Source organism: Zea mays, chromosome 1, assembly GCF_902167145.1.
Source record: "Zea mays cultivar B73 chromosome 1, Zm-B73-REFERENCE-NAM-5.0, whole genome shotgun sequence".
In the NCBI taxonomy this organism is placed as follows: Eukaryota; Viridiplantae; Streptophyta; class Magnoliopsida; order Poales; family Poaceae; genus Zea; species Zea mays.
Genome location: NC_050096.1, coordinates 288,947,008 through 288,966,670, shown reverse-complemented (window position 1 = coordinate 288,966,670; position 19,663 = coordinate 288,947,008). Strand labels below are relative to the sequence as shown.

The window sequence follows — 19,663 nt, the reverse complement described above, 5'->3', positions numbered from 1 at the left end:
CACCTTGAATGTCGGTCTTCTGTTCATTGTGGCTGTCGGGGCCTGAACATGTATGTATTTTCGGCGTGGAGCCGTGTTTTTCCTCATTTTCGAGCACTAAGACTCGCCTGTTGGTTATCTGAACCGCTTCACCAAGCGTGAGTCGCCTCGTGCGAAGGTGACGAGTGAGGTATCTGTATACCGGAGGCGTAGGAGTCCCTCGGCTCGGTCGGCCTTGCTGTTCGAGGCTTCTCTTGCTTAGTTAAAGGGACCCCTCGGCCGCCCTTCGATGAGCCGAAGCCGGGGGTAGCAGTGTCAGCTCGAACAGAGGCAGAGTTGGCTTCGAAAAGAAGACTTGGTCGGCCAGAGCCTGGCCGGGTCGTCCGCTGGCGGGACCGACGCCGGAGTTGAGTTGCCGAGGCCACAGGCCGGGCTTATGTCTTCGGGGGACAGCCGGCCGAGGCCTCGGGGTGGCCGGCCGAGCCGTCTGCTCGAGCCAGATTCCTGGAGAAGACCCTGGCGGCGATGGCCTGGGCGTGGTGCTGATGTCGTCCTTCAGAGTGGAGATCCTCCGACCGCGTCGCCGTCCGAGGCTAGGTCGGAGCTCGCCGAAGGTGTAGTTGACGCCGAGGGTGCTGCTGCTCCCTTCAACTGTCAAGATCCGAGCCTGCAGGATCGGATTATCTTGTAGTGTGTGTATGTTGTATGCGGCCGCCGAGGCCCAAACATACCATCGTCGTGTTGTAAAGCTGCGTTTCTTTTCCTCTTGTTTCGAGTGTCTGGACTTATTTGTCGGTAACAGAATTGTTTGTGCGAGCGAGAGTTGCATTTCACGAAAGGTGATGAGTGAGGTATCCGTATCCCGGAGGCGTAGGAATCCCTCGGCTCGGTCGGCCTTGCCGCTTACGCGCACTCTTACTCGTCCATAGGGTTCTGTCACCGACGCAGTCGAGAAGGCCCGAAAAATCGTTCCGGCAGAGGAGCTTTCGAGCGCGAAGACTTGTTCGGTCCGCGGAATCACTTATCCGAGCGTGAGTTACTTATCGCAGAAGGTGATGAGTGAGGTATCCGTATCCCGGAGGCGTAAGAGTCCCTCGGCTCGGTCAGCCTTCGCTGCTTACGTGTACTCCGTCGTTTTCAGGATCCACTTTCGAAGTAGTCGAAAAGCACGAAAGACATTCTGGCGAAAAAGATCTTTTTCCGAGGAAAATTTTGGCGCAGAGAGGGTTCCCCCCTTTTAGCCCCCAAGGGAGGGTCGGGCTTTGCCGAGGCAAGGCTGACCCTTCCTTGATGACTAAACTTTGCGTGGGAACGAGGCATACGAACGACTTGAAAGCATCTTAAGGGTAGAAGCGACGTAGCTGTTGGATGTTCCAAGCGTTGTTGTAGACCTCGCCTTGACTGTTGGCCAGCTTGTACATTCCGGACTTCAGAACTTTGGCGATGACGAACGGCCCTTCCCAGGGAGGCGTGAGTTTATGCCGCCCTCGGGCGTCTTGTCGCAGCCAAAGCACCAGGTCGCCCACCTGGAGGTCTCGGGACCGAACCCCTCAGGGCATGGTAGCGTCGCAGGGACTGCTGGTACCGCACCGAGTGTAGTAAGGCCATGTCCCGAGCCTCTTCCAGCTGGTCCAGTGAGTCTTCTCGATTAGCTTGACTGCTTTGGTCGGCGTAGGCCCTCGTCCTCGGGGAACCGTATTCTAAGTCTGTGGGCAAGATGGCCTCGGCCCCATAGACTAGAAAGAACGGTGTGAAGCCCGTGGCTCGGCTCGGCGTTGTCCTCAGGCTCCAGACCACCGAGGGGAGTTCCTTCATCCACCGCTTGCCAAACTTGTTGAGGTCGTTGTAGATCCGAGGCTTGAGTCCTTGTAGAATCATGCCGTTGGCACGCTCTACCTGCCCATTTGTCATGTGGTGGGCCACGGCGGCCCAGTCCACACGGATGTGGTGATCCTCGCAGAAGTCCAGGAACTTTCTGCCGGTGAACTGGGTGTCATTGTCGGTGATGATGGAGTTCGGGACCCCAAAGCGATGGATGATGTTGGTGAAGAACGCCACCGCCAGTTCGGACCTGATGCTGTTTAGGGGTCGGACCTCGATCCACTTGGAGAATTTGTCGATGGCGACCAGCAGGTGCGTGTAGCCCCCGGGTGCCTTCTGCAAGGGGTCGACTAGGTCCAGACCCCACACAGCAAACGACCAGGTGATGGGTATGGTCTGCAGGGCCTGAGCAGGCAGGTGGGTCTGCCTTGCATAGAACTGACACCCTTCGCAGGTGCGGACAATTCTAGTGGCGTCGGCCACCGCCGTCGGCCAGTAGAAACCTTGTCGGAAGGCGTTTCCAACAAGGGTTCGAGGCGCTGCGTGATGGCCGCAAGCCCCCGAGTGTATCTCTTGTAGGAGCTCCTGACCTTCGGCGATGGAAATGCATCGCTGGAGGATGCCTGAGGGGCTGCGGTGGTAGAGCTCCTTCCCGTCTCCCAGCAAGACGAACGACTTGGCGTGCCACGCCAACCGCCGAGCTTCGGCTCGGTCGAGGGGTAGCTCTCCTCGGTGGAGATATTGCAGGTACGGGGTCTGCCAGTTTCGTTTGGGCGTGACCCTGCTCGCTCCTCCTCGACACGCAGTGCCTCACCCTCGGGGGCCGAGGGTACCTTGGGCCGAGCCGAGGGTGCCTCGGGTTGAGCCGAGGGTGCCTCGGGCCGAGCCGAGGGTACTTCAGACTGTGCCGAGGGTACCTCGGACCGAGCCGAGGGTGCCTCGGGCTGGGCCGAGGCCTTCTCGGGCTCGGGCGTGTCGTCGGTCTTGACGGAGGGTTGATGCAGGTCTCGGGAGAAGACGTCCAGGGGAACCGTTGTTCGCCCCGAGGCTATTTTAGCCAGCTCGTCCGCAGTCTCGTTGTAGTGTCGGGCGATGTGGTTGAGCTCGAGCCCATAGAACTTGTCTTCCAGGCGCCGAACCTCATCGCAGTATGCTTCCATCTTCGGGTCGCGGCAGTGGGAGATCTTCATGACTTGGTCGATGACGAGCTGCGAGTCACCACGAGCGTCGAGGCGTCGGACCCCTAGCTCGATGGCGATGCGCAAACCGTTGACCAGAGCCTCGTACTCAGCCACATTGTTGGACGCCGGGAAGTGGAGGCGTAGCACGTAGCGTAGGTGCTTCCCGAGGGGCGAGATGAAGAGCAGGCCTACACCTGCACCTGTCTTCATCAGCGACCCGTCGAAGAACATGGTCCAGAGTTCTGGTTGGATCGGAGCTGTCGGGAGCTGGGTGTCGACCCATTCAGCCACGAAGTCCGCCAACACCTGAGACTTGATGGCCTTCCGAGGGGCGAACGAGATCGTCTCGCCCATGATTTCCACCGCCCACTTTGCAATTCTACCCGAGGCCTCGCGGCACTGGATGATCTCCCCCAGGGGGAAGGATGACACCACAGTTACCGGATGAGACTCGAAGTAGTGTCGCAACTTCCGCCGCGTCAGGATCACCGCGTACAGCAACTTCTGAATTTGTGGGTAGCGGATCTTGGTATCGGACAGTACCTCGCTGATGAAGTAGACTGGCCTCTGGACGGGCAATGCATGCCCCTCTTCTCGTCTCTCAACCACAATCGCGGCGCTAACCACCTGAGTTGTCGCGGCGACGTAGATCAAGAGGGCTTCTCCGGCAGCGGGGGGCACCAAGATGGGCGCGTTTGTAAGGAGCGCCTTCAGGTTCCCGAGGGCTTCCTCGGCCTCAGGGGTCCAAGTGAAGCACTCGACCTTCCTTAAGAGGCGGTACAGAGGCAGACCTCTTTCGCTGAGGCGTGAGATGAAGCGGCTCAGAGCCGCAAGGCATCCCATGACTCTCTGTACGCCTTTCAAGTCCTTGATGGGCCCCATGCTGGTGATGGTTGCGATCTTCTCCGGGTTGGCCTCGATGCCCCGCTCGGAGACGATGAACCCCAAAAGCATGCCTCGGGGAACCCCGAAGACACACTTTTCGGGATTGAGCTTCACGCCTTTCCCCTTGAGACATCAGAATGTCACTTCAAGGTCAGAAAGGAGGTCGGAGGCTTTCCTCGTCTTGACTACTATGTCATCGACGTAGGCCTCGACCGTTCGGCCAATGTGTTCGCCGAACACATGGTTCATGCACCATTGGTACGTTGCACCCGCATTCCTCAAGCCGAACGACATGGTAACATAGCAGTACATGCCGAAGGGTGTGATGAAAAGAGGTCGCGAGCTGGTCGGACTCTTTCATCCTGATCTAGTGATACCCTGAGTAGGCATCGAGGAAAGACAAGGTTTCGCACCCAGCAGTGGAATCCACGATTTGATCGATGCGAGGCAGAGGGTAGGGAACTTTCGGACATGCTTTGTTTAGACTAGTGTAGTCTACACACATCCGCCATTTCCCTCCTTTCTTTCTCACAAGCACAGGGTTGGCAAGCCATTCGGGATGGAATACCTCTTTGATGAACCCTGCCGCCGTTAGCTTGTGGATCTCCTCGCCTATGGCTCTGCGCTTTTCTTCGACGAATCGGCGCAGAGGCTGCTTCACGGGTCGGGCTCCAGCTCAGATATCCAGCGAGTGCTCGGCGACATCCCTCGGTATGCCGGGCATGTCCGAGGGACTCCACGCGAAAACGTCGGCGTTTGTGCGGAGAAAGTCGACGAGCACTGCTTCCTATTTGGGATCGAGCTCGGAGACGATCCGGATCTGCTTGGAGGCGTCGCTGCTGGGGTCGAGAGGGACGGATTTAACCGTCTCTGCTGGCTCGAAGTTGCCGGCGTGGCGCTTCACGTCTGGCGCCTCCTTAGAGAGGCTCTCCAGGTCGGCGATGAGGGCCTCAGATTCAGCGAGGGCCTCGGTGTACTCCAGGCACTCCACGTCGCATTCGTACGCGTGTCGGTACGTGGGGCCGACGGTGATGACCCCATTGGGGCCCGGCATCTTGAGCTTGAGGTAGGTATAGTTGGGGACAACCATGAACTTGGCGTAGCATGGTCTCCCCAGCACGGCGTGGTAGGTTCCTTGGAACCCGACCACCTCAAACATGAGGGACTCCCTTCGGAAGTTGGAGGGCGTCCCAAAGCAGACGGGTAGATCAAGTTGCCCGAGGGGCTGGACGCGTTTCCCGGGGATGATCCCGTGGAAAGGCGCAGCGCCTGCCCGGACCGAGGACAGATCGACCCGCAGGAGCCCGAGGGTCTCGTCGTAGATGATGCTGAGGCTGCTGCCTCCGTCCATGAGGACCTTGGTGAGTCTGACGTCGCCGATGACGGGGTCAACAACGAGCGGGTATTTCCCCGAGCTCGGCACGCGGTCGGGGTGGTCGTCTCGGTCGAAGGTGATGGGCTTGTCGGACCAGTCTAGGTAGACTGGCGCCGCCACCTTTACCGAACAGACCTCCCGACGCTCTTGCTTGCGGTGCCGAGCCGAGGCATTCGCCACTTGCCCACCGTAGATCATGAAGCAGTCGCGGACCTCGGGGAACTCTCCTGCCTGGTGATCTTCCTTCTTGTCGTCGTCGCGAGCCCTGCCACCCTCCGCGGGTGGTCCGGCCTTGTGAAAGTGGCGCCGAAGCATGGCGCACTCCTCAAGGATGTGCTTGACGGGCCCCTGATGATAGGGGCACGACTCCTTGAGCATCTTGTCGAAGAGGTTGGCACCTCCAGGAGGTTTCCGAGGGTTCTTGTACTCGGCGGCGGCGACAAGGTCCGCGTCGGCGGCGTCGCGTTTCGCTTGCGACTTCTTCTCGCCTTTCTTCTTGGCGCCGCGCTGAGTTGATGCCTCGGGGACATCTTCCGGAGGGCGGCTCTGGGGCTGCTTGTCCTTCTGGAAGATGGCCTCAACCACCTCCTGGCCAGAGGCGAACTTGGTGGCGATGTCCATCAGCTCGCTCGCCCTGGTGGGGGTCTTGTGACCCAGCTTGCTCACTAGGTCGCGGCAGGTGGTGCCGGCGAGGAACGCGCCGATGACATCTGAATCGGTGATGTTGGGCAGCTCGGTGCGCTGCTTCGAGAATCGCCGGATGTAGTCCCGGAGAGACTCTCCCGGATGCTGTCGGCAGCTTCGGAGATCCCAGGAGTTTCCAGGGCGCACGTATGTGCCCTGGAAGTTGCCGGCGAAGGCTTGGACCAGGTCGTCCCAGTTGGAGATCTGCCCTGGAGGCAGGTGTTCCAGCCAGGCGCGAGCGGTATCGGAGAGGAACAGGGGGAGGTTGCGGATGGTGAGGTTGTCATCGTCTGTTCCACCCAGTTGGCAGGCCAGCCGGTAGTCCGCGAGCCACAGTTCTGGTCTCGTCTCCCCCGAGTACTTTGTGATAGTAGTCGGGGTTCGGAACCGGGTCGGGAACGGCGCACGTCGTATGGCGCGGCTGAAAGCCTGCGGACCGGGTGGTTCGGGCGAGGGACTCCGATCCTCCCCACTGTCGTAGCGTCCCCCACGCCTGGGGTGGTAGCCTCGGCGCACCCTCTCGTCGAGGTGGGCCCGACGGTTGCGGTGGTGGTGCTCGTTGCCGAGGCGACCCGGGGCCGCAGGCGCTGTGTTGCGCCCAGTGTGGACCGAGGCTTCCCGCATGAATCGGGAAGTCGCGGCGCGATGTTCCGAGGGGTACGCCTGCCTTCGGGGGGCAGAGCTTTCGGCCCGTCGGACCGCGACGTCCTCCAGGAGATTCTTGAGCTCTCCCTGGATACGCCGCCCCTCGGTGGTTGATGGCTCCGGCATCGCGCGGAGAAGCATTGCCGCTGTAGCCAGGTTCTGGCCGACTCCACTGGAAGTCGGTGGCGGCCTTACCCTGACATCGTCGGCGATGCGGTGCTGGATACCCTGGGGTAGGTGACGCACTTATCCGGCCGGAGGTTGGCCCGCCCATTCCTGCCCGATGTCCCGGCGGATCGGCTCAAGTGTTCCTGCCCCCTCGTCGAGCCTGGCCTGCATCTCGCGGATTTGCTCGAGCTGTGGGTCATGACCCCCCGCCGGGACGGGGACCACAGCTAGCTCCTGTAGGATGTCAACGCGAGGCACAGGCCTAGGGAGATCACCGTTCTCCGGCATACCAAGATGGTTGCCTTCGTTGGGACCCCCTAAATCGACGTGGAAACATTCACGACTTGGGCCGCAGTCCTCGTCGCCGAGGCTGCGGCTACTGTCAGAACAATCGGAAAGGCAGTAGTCGCACGCGGTCATAAAGTCCCGCATGGCACTGGGGTTGCCAAGTCCGGAGAAATCCCAACAGAAGTCAGGCTCGTCATCTTCCTCGGACCCCGAGGGACCGTAGGTCGAGACGTCTGTCAGTCGGTCCCAGGGTGACCGCATACGATACCCCAGAGGGTTGGGACTCGCCTCTATGAGAGCGTCCACCAAAGCGAAGTCGCTTGGTGGGTCGAGGCTGAATCCAAAAGGCATGAGATGGGAACCGGTTGGTACCTCTTGGTCGACGGGCGGTGATGAAGTCACGTCAGAGGCTGACTGCACCGTCGTCACAGGTACGAGGGTGACGCCCAGCAAGTCCTTCGCGAGCGTGCTGGCGTCGTCCGTTGGCTTGGGGTTGGCGTGTTGCGGGGAGACGGCACTCGTCTTCGTCTCAGACGCGAGGTCGATGCTCGACGTGCCCCCCGTTGGGGCGCCGGCGCCGTCGACTCGCTCGACAGCCGACGAGGTGCCGCCTCCTGCTTGGCCTTGGTTGCCCCGCCTCCTCCTCCGTCGGCGGGGGAGGGGATGGGGCGAGCTCTAATGTTGTTCTTCCACCATGCGGGGAAGACGTCGTCGATTCCGCCGCCGGCGGGCGGGCTGTCGGCCGCCATTGTCGCTGTCGCGCGGCGGGGGAAGGAGTATCATGTCGTAGCTGCCGTCGAGGGACATGAACTTAAGACTCCCGAAACGGAGTACCGTCCCGGGCTGGAAAGGTTGCTGGAGACTGCCCATCTGGAGCTTGACGGGAAGCTGTTCGTCAACATGCAGCAGGCCCCTACCTGGCGCGCCAACTGTCGGCGTTTCGAGACCCGGGGGGTCCCTGGACCGACGAGTAAATTGTCGCCGCGTGCCCCAGCCCAGATGGGTCGGCGCGAGACGGAGCGCGAAGGGGGGAGGAAGCCGGAGGGAGACGGGCGTGAGAGGTGGAATCCCGCGGCCTTCGTGTTTGTCCCGCGCCCAGGTCGGGTGCGCTTGCAGTAGGGGGTTACAAGCGTCCACGCGGGAGAGAGCGAGCGGCCTCACACGAGCGTCGTCCCGTCCTTCCCCGCACGGCCAACCCTCTGTAAGAGGGCCCTGGTCCTTCCTTTTATAGGCGTAAGGAGAGGATCCAGGTGTACAATGGGGGGGTGTAGCAGTGTGCTAACGTGTCTAGCGGAGGAGAGCTAGCGCCCTAAGTACATGCCATCGTGGCAGCCGGAGAGGTTTTGGCACCCGGTTCGTGTGGTGTCGTGGCCGTCGGAGGAGCGCTGGAGCCTGGCGGAAGGACAGCTGTCGGGGGTGTCGAGTCCTTGCTGACGTCCTCTTGCTTCCGTAAGGGGGTTGAGAGCCGCCGTCGTCATAGAACGTGCGGGGCGCCATCATTACTTGTCTGGCGGAGCGAGCCAGATGGGACGCCGGTCTTGTTCCCCGTAGCCTGAGTCAGCTTGGGGCAGGGTAATGATGGTGCCTCCTGTTGACGTGGTCGGTCTGTGCCCTAGGTTGGGCGAGGTGGAGGCTCCTCCGAGGTCGAGGTCTTGTCTATCTCCCAAGGTCGAGGTCGAGTCCGAGCCCCGGGTCGGACGAGGCGGAGACCGTCGGCTGATGCCAGGGCTGAGTCCGAGCCCTCGGGTCGGGCGAAGCGGAGTTCGTCGTCCTTCGGGGCTGAGCCCGAGTCCGAGCCCTGGGATCGGGCGAGGCGGAGTTCGTCGTCTTCCGGGGCTGAACCCAAGTCCGAGCCCTGGGGTCGGGCGAAGCGGAGTTCGCCGTCTTCCGGGGCTGAGCCCGAGTCCGAGCCCTGGGGTCGGGCGGAGCGGAGTTCGCCGTCTTCCGGGGCTGAGCCCGAGTCCGAGCCCTAGGGTCGGGCGGAGCGGAGTTTGCCGTCTTCCGGGGCTGAGCTCGAGTCCGAGCCCTGGGGTCGGGCGGAGCGGAGTTCGCCGTCTTCCGGGGCTGAGCCCGAGTCCGAGCCTTGGGGTCGGGCGGAGCGGAGTTCGCCGTCTTCCGGGGCTGAGCCCGAGTCCGAGCCCTGGGTCAGTGGAGCGGCGAAGTGACTACGGTCACTTCGGCTGTGTCGACTGGGGGGCGTGCGTCAGGATAAAGGTGTCAGGCCACCTTTGCATTAAATGCCCCTGCGATTTGGTCGGTTGGCGTGGTGAGTTGGCCAAGGTTGCTTCTCGGTGAAGACTGGGCCTCGGGCGAGCCAAGGGTATGCCCGTTGCTGGAAGGGGTCTTCGGGCGAAACGTAGATCCTCCGGGGTCGGCTGCCCTTGCCCGAGGCTGGGCTCGGGCGAGGCGTGATCGCGTCCCTTGAATGGACCGATCCTTGACTTAATCGCACCCAACAGGCCTTTGCAGCTTTGTGCTGATGGGGGTTACCAGCTAAGATTTAGGAGCCTTGATGTTACCCCTAATTATGGTCCCCGACAATATATATATATATATATATATATATATATATATATATATATATATATATATATATATATATATATATTATCACAATAGTTGTTGTTGTCCCTTGTTTAAACTCAAGATTCCCTAAAAAGATAATGCGAATTGGATATGTTATGTGTAACATGGTTTTACCTATGAGAATCATATGAAGTTGGATGACATGCGAGACATACATATTCCACAAGATGTCTCGAAAGTAGTGAGTGTGGAGGGAGGGGAGACGAGTGAGTATGGAGGGAAGGTGTTAGGGAGGGAGATAACGTGTGCCCCAACGTGCGAAGTCTGTTCAATCTCATGTTAACACGCTTCTGATGGTTGCCTCGGTAGTGAACATAGGCGCAGATGTTGGGCATGCGACAATTAATACATATTTTTGTCGATTGAACACACTAAAAAATTATTTATTTACCGTATGTCTATATAGAAAACATGTTATACCATGAATTTGTTTAAAAACAACCAGGTTTTCTAGACAGGATGAAAGGAGGTGGTAGATGATGGAAAGTAATTATAACTAATAACAAGACCATGTATGCAAATAAATAATTATAAAAATAAGATAAAGAACAAACAAAATCAAAATAAGAGTAACCATGCAGTAGATCTAATATAACAAATAGATAACTTAATAACATTTTTTTTAATTTGTTTGGGGTGCGCCAGGCTCAAGCAATAGTGCAACACTAGAGCGACACACAAGGGACCTAATGGCAAGCCACTGTAGTGGACCCTTCCCCACAAAATATTAATTTAATATCAAAGTGGACATATGGCCCACATATCAGATATTAAACTGATAAGAACAGATACTACACTTGATCTTAGCCAAAAGGCCGAGAAAGGTATGAATTGTTATATTGACTGAGGTCTGCTTTTATAAGCCTTCTCTGCTCTCTCCCGCTGAAAGCCACCGAGGTGGGACTAAACTGAAGCACCACAAAGTACAGGCATTCAGACCTCTGTCCGGTTGCGTGGGCTTTCTGGGCTACCAATACGGCAATACGTCGATGCTGGCTCGGTCCGCAGTCGTTTCCACCGCAGCTGGCTGGACACAGGCCACCCGCCGTCCGCTTTGTTTCCCAGACGTCGAGGCTGAACTCCATCCATGTTTGAAACAAAATCTTCTTTGTTTGTATGATGACCGTACGTACATGAATGGAACCGTTCCAGGAGGGAAGCCACACGGAACCGTTCCAAGGATTGCTCGGCGTTTTCTTTTTACAAATGCTGTATTTTTCTTAGGTAGACGTAATAATCACGGAGTCTGTATTTTTCTTTTTCTTTTCCTTTTTTTCAAGTATTGCTCGGCTTTGCTAGGTAGACGTAATAATCATTTACAAAGGCCATGCACAAATAGCGCACGTCATCTGTGTGGGTTCACGGACACAGATAATTGTTTTGGACAATGTTTAAATTATGCAATGATGTAAATAATCATTTACAACGGACTTCGCTCTAGGTTTAAATTATCAGTCGTTTTGGACAATGTTTGAATTAAACTTGTAAATATTTGACTACAAATAATTGTTTTGTTATTTGGTTTTATATGCACCGATTTATTCTAAAAAGGTACTTTTTACAAAAGTATTAAAAGTTTATTTGTATTCTAATAAAAAACATTGTCATGTATCAGGTATGTACTTCATCGTGTATGTGGTAGTATTAAACGGTTTCCACACCGTTACTTGTCTGTTTCCAAATACTATGTTATTATCACCCACTCAAGCGTTTGTTCGGTTATGTATGAATCGAAATGATTTGAGTGGATTAAATACCTCTCTAATCAAAATTGAATATGAGATGATCTTTTAATCCCTCTTGATCTAGACGGAACCGAACAAGGTCTAAATGTCTCGGATGTACGATCGATCGAGAGCACAATCGAGTTTCCCCTTGGCTTTCTTAAGTAGACGTTACTTACGAATGCCATGCGCAAAAGACGCACAATGTTTGTGTTGATTCTCTGACTTCTTGGTTTCCTACTTGAAAATATCTTGCCTTCTTAGGCACTAGCTACATGCTAATATATTTTATTCTCTCGAATACACAAAAAAGGTGCAACGGTGTAATTAACGTCCAATAGCTTAATCCTCAAAAAAAAAACTTATTCCAACAACCACCTTAAAAATTATCGGATTACAACCACCTTAATAATTTATAGGCATGAAAATTCAGTGCCTTCACATTGGAGCTTTGGACACAACAGGAGTGAATCCTCCTTCGTTCACTTCTTGTTCCTAAGCAGGCATAGTTAGCGATGCAGCCGTGGTGTGAAGTGATCTGACATTGTTCTTCGCCACCAAAGGCATTATTGGAATGCCGATCTAGAGAGATCCGATGCGGATTATTACAAATTCATGGCACCAATGACTAAGATGTGCATGTTGTTCATTTAGTTTTAATTGTGGGGACGTTTTTTTAAATTTTTTACCTTGGACAGATGCTGCGACAAATGTTTGCTGAGACACCTAGCTAGAATGAAAATGGTAGTGCCAACACTTTTTCCCATAGCTATGAGTGAAATTGCTAGTTCAGGTATCCTACTTTAGAGTCATTTACATAAATCATATAACTCCATTGGCCATTCTTGTGAATTGTTTTCTTCATCTGATATATGCATGCTATGATATGAGTTACACAGTCTAACTTTGGTGCATTAAATTGAGTTCCAATTACGTATATCATTTAATTCCGAATTCACGGCCCATGTTTTGGAATAATCATTTCATTACCCTTTATTAATATTTTAATCAGATAGTTTTTAGTAAACCTTGTTCTACCAATTCAGTTTCATTTTTTATATAATGTTTCACTTTATTAATAGTTTTTTCTTTGATTTCGTTAGGGTGCGCCAGGCTGAAGCAATAGTGCAACGCCCGAGCGACACATAAAGGCCTCAATGGCAAGCCACTGTAGTGGAACCTTCCCCACAACAAAATAATTTAATATTGAAGTAGACACATGGCCTACATATCATATATTAAACTGATAAGAACATATACTACACTTGATCTTAGCCAAAAGGTCGAGAAAGATATTAATTGTTATATTGACTAGGGTCTGCCTTTATAAGCCTTCTCCTCTCCCTCCCGTTGAAAGCCGATGAGGTGGGACTAAATTGAAGCACCACAAAGCACGTACATTCAGACCTCCAACAAGGTGAAAAAACGTGAAACGATGTATTTAAGGTAGGATAGCTTGATCAGGGGTGAAGCCAGAATTATGGCATAGAAGGGGCCGATTAATTTATCAAATATTATAAGGTGAAAAATATCGTAGTATATATACACAAGCATGTTATAGTTTGCATATAGCATAGATAATAAATTAATAAAATTAACTAATGTCATATAATTGTATATTGTTTAACTCCAACAAGGATTAAAACAATTTGCCTCTACGATGATCGACCACATTAAAAGCTTTGATTATATCTTGAGAGATGATCATAGCCGTCAATTCTATATCAATATATATGATCAAGTAATTTCACATAAACGCAACTCCCATTTTATTTTGTATATGTGTTTTGATAAATTTTTTAGCTATAAGGCTCCCTCAGTGGTTGCAGTTGAGACTAGAAGGGTAACCATGAAACTTTTACACAGTTTGACAAGGCTTTTTATCAAATCAACAAGTGATCGTAATGTATTTGGCTCTAGATGTTTGTAAGCTTAAGGTGAAGTATCAAATTCGTCGCGCACACAATAACTATCTGGTGATGACTGTGATAGAAATTCATCGATTTTATTATTAGCGACGAATTTGATGCTTTAAAAATTGTGACAAAATTTTAACTTGGATAGATAAATTTATTTGGGAACATTTCATGTGCACATGAGCCTTTGTTGGGCATATGGTGCACATGAACTAACAAACTTTACAAAAATTATGAAAAATCATGCATATTCTTTCCATCTTAATTCGGTTATATATAGCATTCTAAGTTCAAATTCATTATGCTTTAGATGTAATAAAAAAGATAATATGTGATCCCACCCAACTCTCAACCCTAGTAGGTTTGATGCTAATGCACAAGTTTCCTACCTTATTTCGACATCTTGTTCTACCCACTACTTGGATCTCATGCTGGAGGTTATTGAGAAGATAAATGAGTTCAGTGGCTGCATTGCCAAAGCAAAGAAGATAACCATATTTATCTATGGATATGGAAGAATTTAAGAATTGATGAGGACCAAGGAAAATGGTACAGATCTTGTCAGGCTAAAATACTAGAGACCAACAATGGCTGGAATGCGGGCTGCCATGGACCATGCAAAAAGAGCATCAAGGAAGCTTTGGAAGACATCGCGATTAATAGATGAAGTAATTTCTATTGTGGAAAAGAGGTGGGACAATCAGATGAATACCAATCTATATGGAACATGCCCTAGGCCACCTCCGTCGCAAGGTGAGCTGTCGAATCACGTTGGGGCTCACAAACTACCCAAATCCGAGTTATAGTTGATGCAAAATTTGGTGCCTATATCTTGCTTATATACATCATGTAGTTGCTCCTAGGTTTGTCTAGGATGTTAGGGGGAAATATATCCTAGATTCCTCAACAATATCCACCTTCATTGTTGTCGGCTGCCCCCCATACTGCCCTATTCTTTCCCAGCCTTGCCAAAGCCAGTCATCTAAGATAGTGTTACAGATTCAATACTAATAGATGTGATTACCTTTGTGCCCTTGTTTCAATCCTGGTGTCGCATAGCCATCCACCCCATGCCTTCCTCCGAGGCTTGCTGTATGTGGGAACGACGTGGTTGGAGGCGGACACGGAGGTAACTGTCGTTGCCCACCTCCCACACCACCTACTCCTCGTGCACCAGGTCCCCGCGAATGCGACCACCTCTTCATAGACCCCCGGCCCGCTACCTCCTTCGCTTAGTCTTTGTCGCTCTTAGGGGACAGGAGTGAGGAAGCGACTAACCACACCTAGAGGAGAGTGAATAGGTGATCTTGCAAAATTAACTCTAAACAACACAAAGTTGGTTTATACAAAGTTGGGATGGGCATTCGATTTTTTTGAAACTTCGGTTCTGTTTTTTGGTTTTAAAAACTTTAGTTTTCTAGACATTTGAAACTGATCGATTTTCTAGAAAATGAAAAAACCGAGAAGTTCGGTTTTGATTTTTTACTTCAGTTTTTCGGTAAAACCTGAATACCAAACTTATACTCAATACAACACATACAACAAGTTTATATGATAGATTACATATACTTTAAAAAATAAAATATATATATATATATAAATATTTAGAGATACATCATACATCACATACAATAACTGAATAACAATTTAATTGCATCACACATTTAGTTCACATAATCGAATAGTCAAATTTTAGAATTGATAAAGTTTGGTATTCGATTTTTTGATATTTCGGTTCGGTTTACTGTGAAAATCGATTAAGATACTGAAAACCGAACTTCTTAGATACAAAAACCGAAACTGAATCGAACTACCAAAAAGCTGAAATTTTGATTCGGTTCGGTTCGATTTTCGGTTTATGGTAAAAATGTGCCCACCCCTAATACAAAGTGTTAGTGAGAACTAAAACCAAGTTAGGTTGAGAAGAGAAAGGAAGGAGAACTCTTCACTTGATTGCTCCGTTAAGATGAGTATTAAACTTAGGAGCAATATTACAACTGAGTATGATAGCTCAAGAAGGCAACAATCGCAATAAGTAAAATGGACAAGAGACATAGCGATTTTTACCGTGGTTCGGCCAATGCCTAGTCTACGTTGTGGTGACCTCCTTTGGTCAAGGGTTGCACTCAACCCCTCTCAAGTGATCCAAAGATCAAACTTGAGTGCCACAGTTGTCTTCCTTATAACAATATCCCTTTGTGAGGAATCTCCACAGATTAGAGTCCCTCAAGCCCTACACAAATGATTACAATCAAATCCGGAGTAAGGAGGGGAGTAGAGACGCACACAAGGGCATAATGCAACAACAACACGCACACAAGCAAAGAAGAGAGCACACGAATAAAAATGACAAAGTCACAACTCAAGAACATGCTCATATCTCTCTCAAACAAATAAAAAATGTGGTCGTGGAGTTTTGGAGTTGTAGTGTGCTCAAATTATGCTTGGGAAACATCTCCATACACTTAGGAGGTCCTTTTATAGCCCCAATGGACCTAGGAGCCGTTGGAGCTTCATTTGGAAGCTCCCAACATTCCCTATCTGTGGGTGCACTAGAATGTGCGGTGGCATACCGAACACTGCACAGTGCAACGATCAATAGATTTCCGATTGGTCACTTTCTGTTTCAGGTGGGCACCGACTATCCGGTGCACCATCTGACCATTACTTGCTAGCCGTTGTATTTATAGCCCCCAACCACTTCCTAGCTGTTGCTTCATTTCTGCCAAACGCGGACGGTCCGCGCCCCTGGTCCGGACGGTCCGCCCCTGCACACCAACGACTGAAATCCCAACGGTCAGCAGTAACGGCTATATCAACAGCTATAATGCATTTAATGCGTCGTCAGATGTCAGATAAAGGCAGCTGTGGACGGTCCGGTCGTACACCCCGGACGGTCCGCGAGGACGCTATAATTCATTTTACCGAACCCGTCACCTTCGGGTTTTTCGCTTCTGCGCCGACCAGACGGTCCGCGCTCGGTCTCGGACGGTGCTTGCTTTTCCGTCGGACGATCCGTAGTGTATACTTGTGCTTTTGCATTGGTTCTGTCCGAGGCTCACCCTAGTGTCACGGACGGTCCACCGTAAGGGCTTGAACTGTCCGCGCTTAGGTGATTTTCCAAAAAGCTTCTCCTGTCTGGAATAATCTACGGTATTCCGGACAGACGACTTTAGAATAGTTGTAGATGAACTTATGCACCTGTGGAATGATCAACTAGACAAACTGGTTAGTCCACAAGGTTTGTGATGGTCGTCAAACACCAAAATCGATTATAGGAAATATTGGGACTATTTCACTTTCAATATCCCCCTTTTTGGTGATTGATGCCAACACAAACCAAAGCAAATACAAAGTGTAGAAATGTAACTAGTTTGCATTTTGACAGATGTGCATAAGTTATTTGAAAATGAAAGCATTTCTAAGCAGTTAAGCTTGATATGATAATTTTAACATTTTAGACCAAATTTGCACCACTTGTTTTGTTTTTGCAAATTCTTTTGAAAAATCTTTTCATAATCTTTTTGCAAATAGTCAAAGGTATAGGAATAAAATTTCAGGAAGCATTTTTAAGATTTGAAATTTCTCCCCTGTTTCAAGTGCTTTTCCTCTGACTTAACAAAACTCCCCCTAGATGAAGTATATCTTGAATGTAGTTGGTTTGGCTGATGAAGGTGCCCTCTTGGAGTTGCTTCACTTGAAATCCTAGGAAATACTTCAACTCCCCATCATAGACATCTTGATTTTTTGAATCGTTATCCTACTAAACTCTTCACAAGTAGATTTGTTAGTAGACCCAAATATGATATCATCAACATAAATTTGGCATACAAACAAATCATTTGCAATGGTTTTAGTAAAGAGTGTAGGTTCGGCTTTACCGACTTTGAAGCCATTAGTGATAAGGAAATCTCTTAGGCATTCATACCATGCTCTTGGGGCTTGCTTGAGCCCATAAAGCTCCTTAGAGAGTTTATAAACGTGATTAGGGTACTCACTATCTTCAAAGCCGGGAGGTTGCTCAACATAGACCTCCTCCTTGTTTGGTCCATTGAGGAAGGCACTTTTCACGTCCATTTGGTAAAGCTTAAAGCCATGGTAAGTAGCATAGACAAGTAATATATGAATTGACTCAAGCCTAGCTATGGGTGCATAGGTTTCACCGAAATCCAAACCTTCGACTTATGAATATCCTTTGCCTACAAGTCGAGCTTTATTCCTTGTCACCACACCATGATCATCTTGCTTGTTGCGGAATACCCACTTGGTTTCTACAACATTTTGGTTAGGACGTGGAACAAGATGCCATACCTCATTCCTCGTGAAGTTGTTGAGCTCCTCTTGCATTGTCAACACCCAATCTGAATCTCTTAATGCATCTTCCACCTTGTACGGCTCAATAGAAGACACAAAAGAGTAATGTTCACAAAAATGAGCGACTCGAGATCGAGTTGTTACCCCCTTATGAATATCACCAAGGATGGAGTTCACGTGGTGATCTCGTTGTATCGCTTGGTGGACTCTTGGGTGTGGCGATCTTTGACCCTGTACTTCTTGATCATCTTCCTTGTCTTTGTCATGGTCATCTCCCCCTTGTTCATTGCCCTCCTCTTGAGGTGGCTGATAGTCGCCTAGAGGGGGGGTGAATAGGGCGAAACTGAAATTTACAAAATTAATCACAGCTACAAGCCGGGTTAGAGTTAGAAATAAAATCGAGTCCGCGAGAGAGGGTGCAAAACAAATCGCAAGCAAATGAAGAGTGTGACACGCGGATTTGTTTTACCGAGATTCGGTTCTTGCAAACCTACTCCCCGTTGAGGAGGCCACAAAGGCCGGGTCTCTTTCAACCCTTACCCTTCTCTCAAACGGTCCTTCCGACCGAGTGAGCTTCTCTTCTCAAATCAAAAACCGGGAACAAAACTTCCCCGCAAGGGCCACCACACAATTAGTGCCTCTTGCATTGATTACAATGGAGTTTTGATCACAAGAACAAGTGAGAAAGAAAAGAAGCGATCCAAGCGCAAGAGCTCAAAAGAACACGGCAAATCACTCTCACTAGTCACTAATGCTTTTGTGGAGTTGGGAGAGGATTTGATCACTTGGGTGTGTCTAGAATTGAATGCCTAGCTCTTGTAAGTGGTTGGAAGTGTGAAAACTTGGATGCCATGAATGGTGGGTGGTTGGGGGTATTTATAGCCCCAACCACCAAACTAGCTGTTTGGTGGGGCTGTCTGTCGCATGGTGCACCGGACAGTCCGGTGCACACCGGACATGTCCGGTGCGCCAGCCACGTCACCAAAGCCATTGGGTTCTGACCGTTGGAGCTCTGTCTTCTGGGCCCGCCTGGATGTCCGGTGGCGCACCCGACATGTACTGTAGAGTGTCCGGTGCGCCACTACGCGCGTGCCTGACTTCTGCGCGTTCTGGAGCGCATTAAATGTCGTTGCAGGTGACCGTTGGCGCGAAGTAGCCGTTACCCCGCAGTTACACCGGACAGTCCGGTGTACACCGGACATGTCCGGTGAATTATAGCGGAGCAGCCGTTGCAGTTTCCCGAAGCTGGCGAGTTCCTGAGGTCGCTCTTCCCTAGAGCACCGGACAGTTCGGTGAATTATAGTGGAGTTGCCTCTGGAATTTCCCGAAGGTGGCGAGTTTAAGTTGGAGTCCTCTGGTGCACCGGACACTGTCCGGTGTACACCGGACAGTCCGGTGCCTTAGACCAGAGGTGCCTTCAGTTGTCCCTTTGCTCTTTTGTTGAACCCAATACTTGGTCTTTTTATTGGCTAAGAGTGAACCTTTTTACACCTGTATAATTTATACACTAGAGCAAACTAGTTAGTCCAATTATTTGTGTTGGGCAATTTCAACCACCAAAATTATTTAGGAACTAGGTGTAAGCCTAATTCCCTTTCAGTGGCTCATCTTCTTCATTGTCTTGAGCCTGATCCTCATCTTGGATTGGTGGATATGCTTGCATGGAAGATGATGGTTGATCTTGTGCTTGTGGAGACTCTTCGGATTCCTTAGGACACACATCCCCAATGGACATGTTCCTTAGTGCGACGCACGGAGCCTCTTCATCATCTAGCTCATCAAGATCAACTTGCTCTACTTGAGAGTCATTAGTCTCATCAAACACAATGTCACAAGAAACCTCAACTAATCCAGTGGATTTGTTGAAGACTCTATATGCCCTTGTGTTTGAGTCATAACCAAGTAAAAAGCTTTCTATAGCCTTAGGAGCAAATTTAGATTTTCTACCTCTTTTAACAAGAATAAAACATTTAGGGGAGCCGTCGACGCCACGCGCACCTCTGGGATCCGTCGTCGCTCGGGGATGATGTCGAACGTGAAGCGGAGCAGCACGTCCCTATAGGTCCACCACCGCAGCGCTCCTAGCCCTCGCTCGCT

General features: G+C 50.9%; 2 non-coding genes across 2 annotated transcripts; both read right to left on the bottom strand.

Moving 5' to 3' along the window:
- Positions 1 to 10,243: 10,243 nt before the first annotated feature.
- Positions 10,244 to 10,440, bottom strand: LOC111590785 (U2 spliceosomal RNA). The gene has a single exon (XR_004855818.1). It is a non-coding gene; the product is annotated as a U2 spliceosomal RNA (small nuclear RNA).
- Positions 10,441 to 12,435: 1,995 nt separating this feature from the next.
- Positions 12,436 to 12,632, bottom strand: LOC111590791 (U2 spliceosomal RNA). The gene has a single exon (XR_004855824.1). It is a non-coding gene; the product is annotated as a U2 spliceosomal RNA (small nuclear RNA).
- Between the last annotated feature and the right edge of the window lie 7,031 nt (positions 12,633 to 19,663).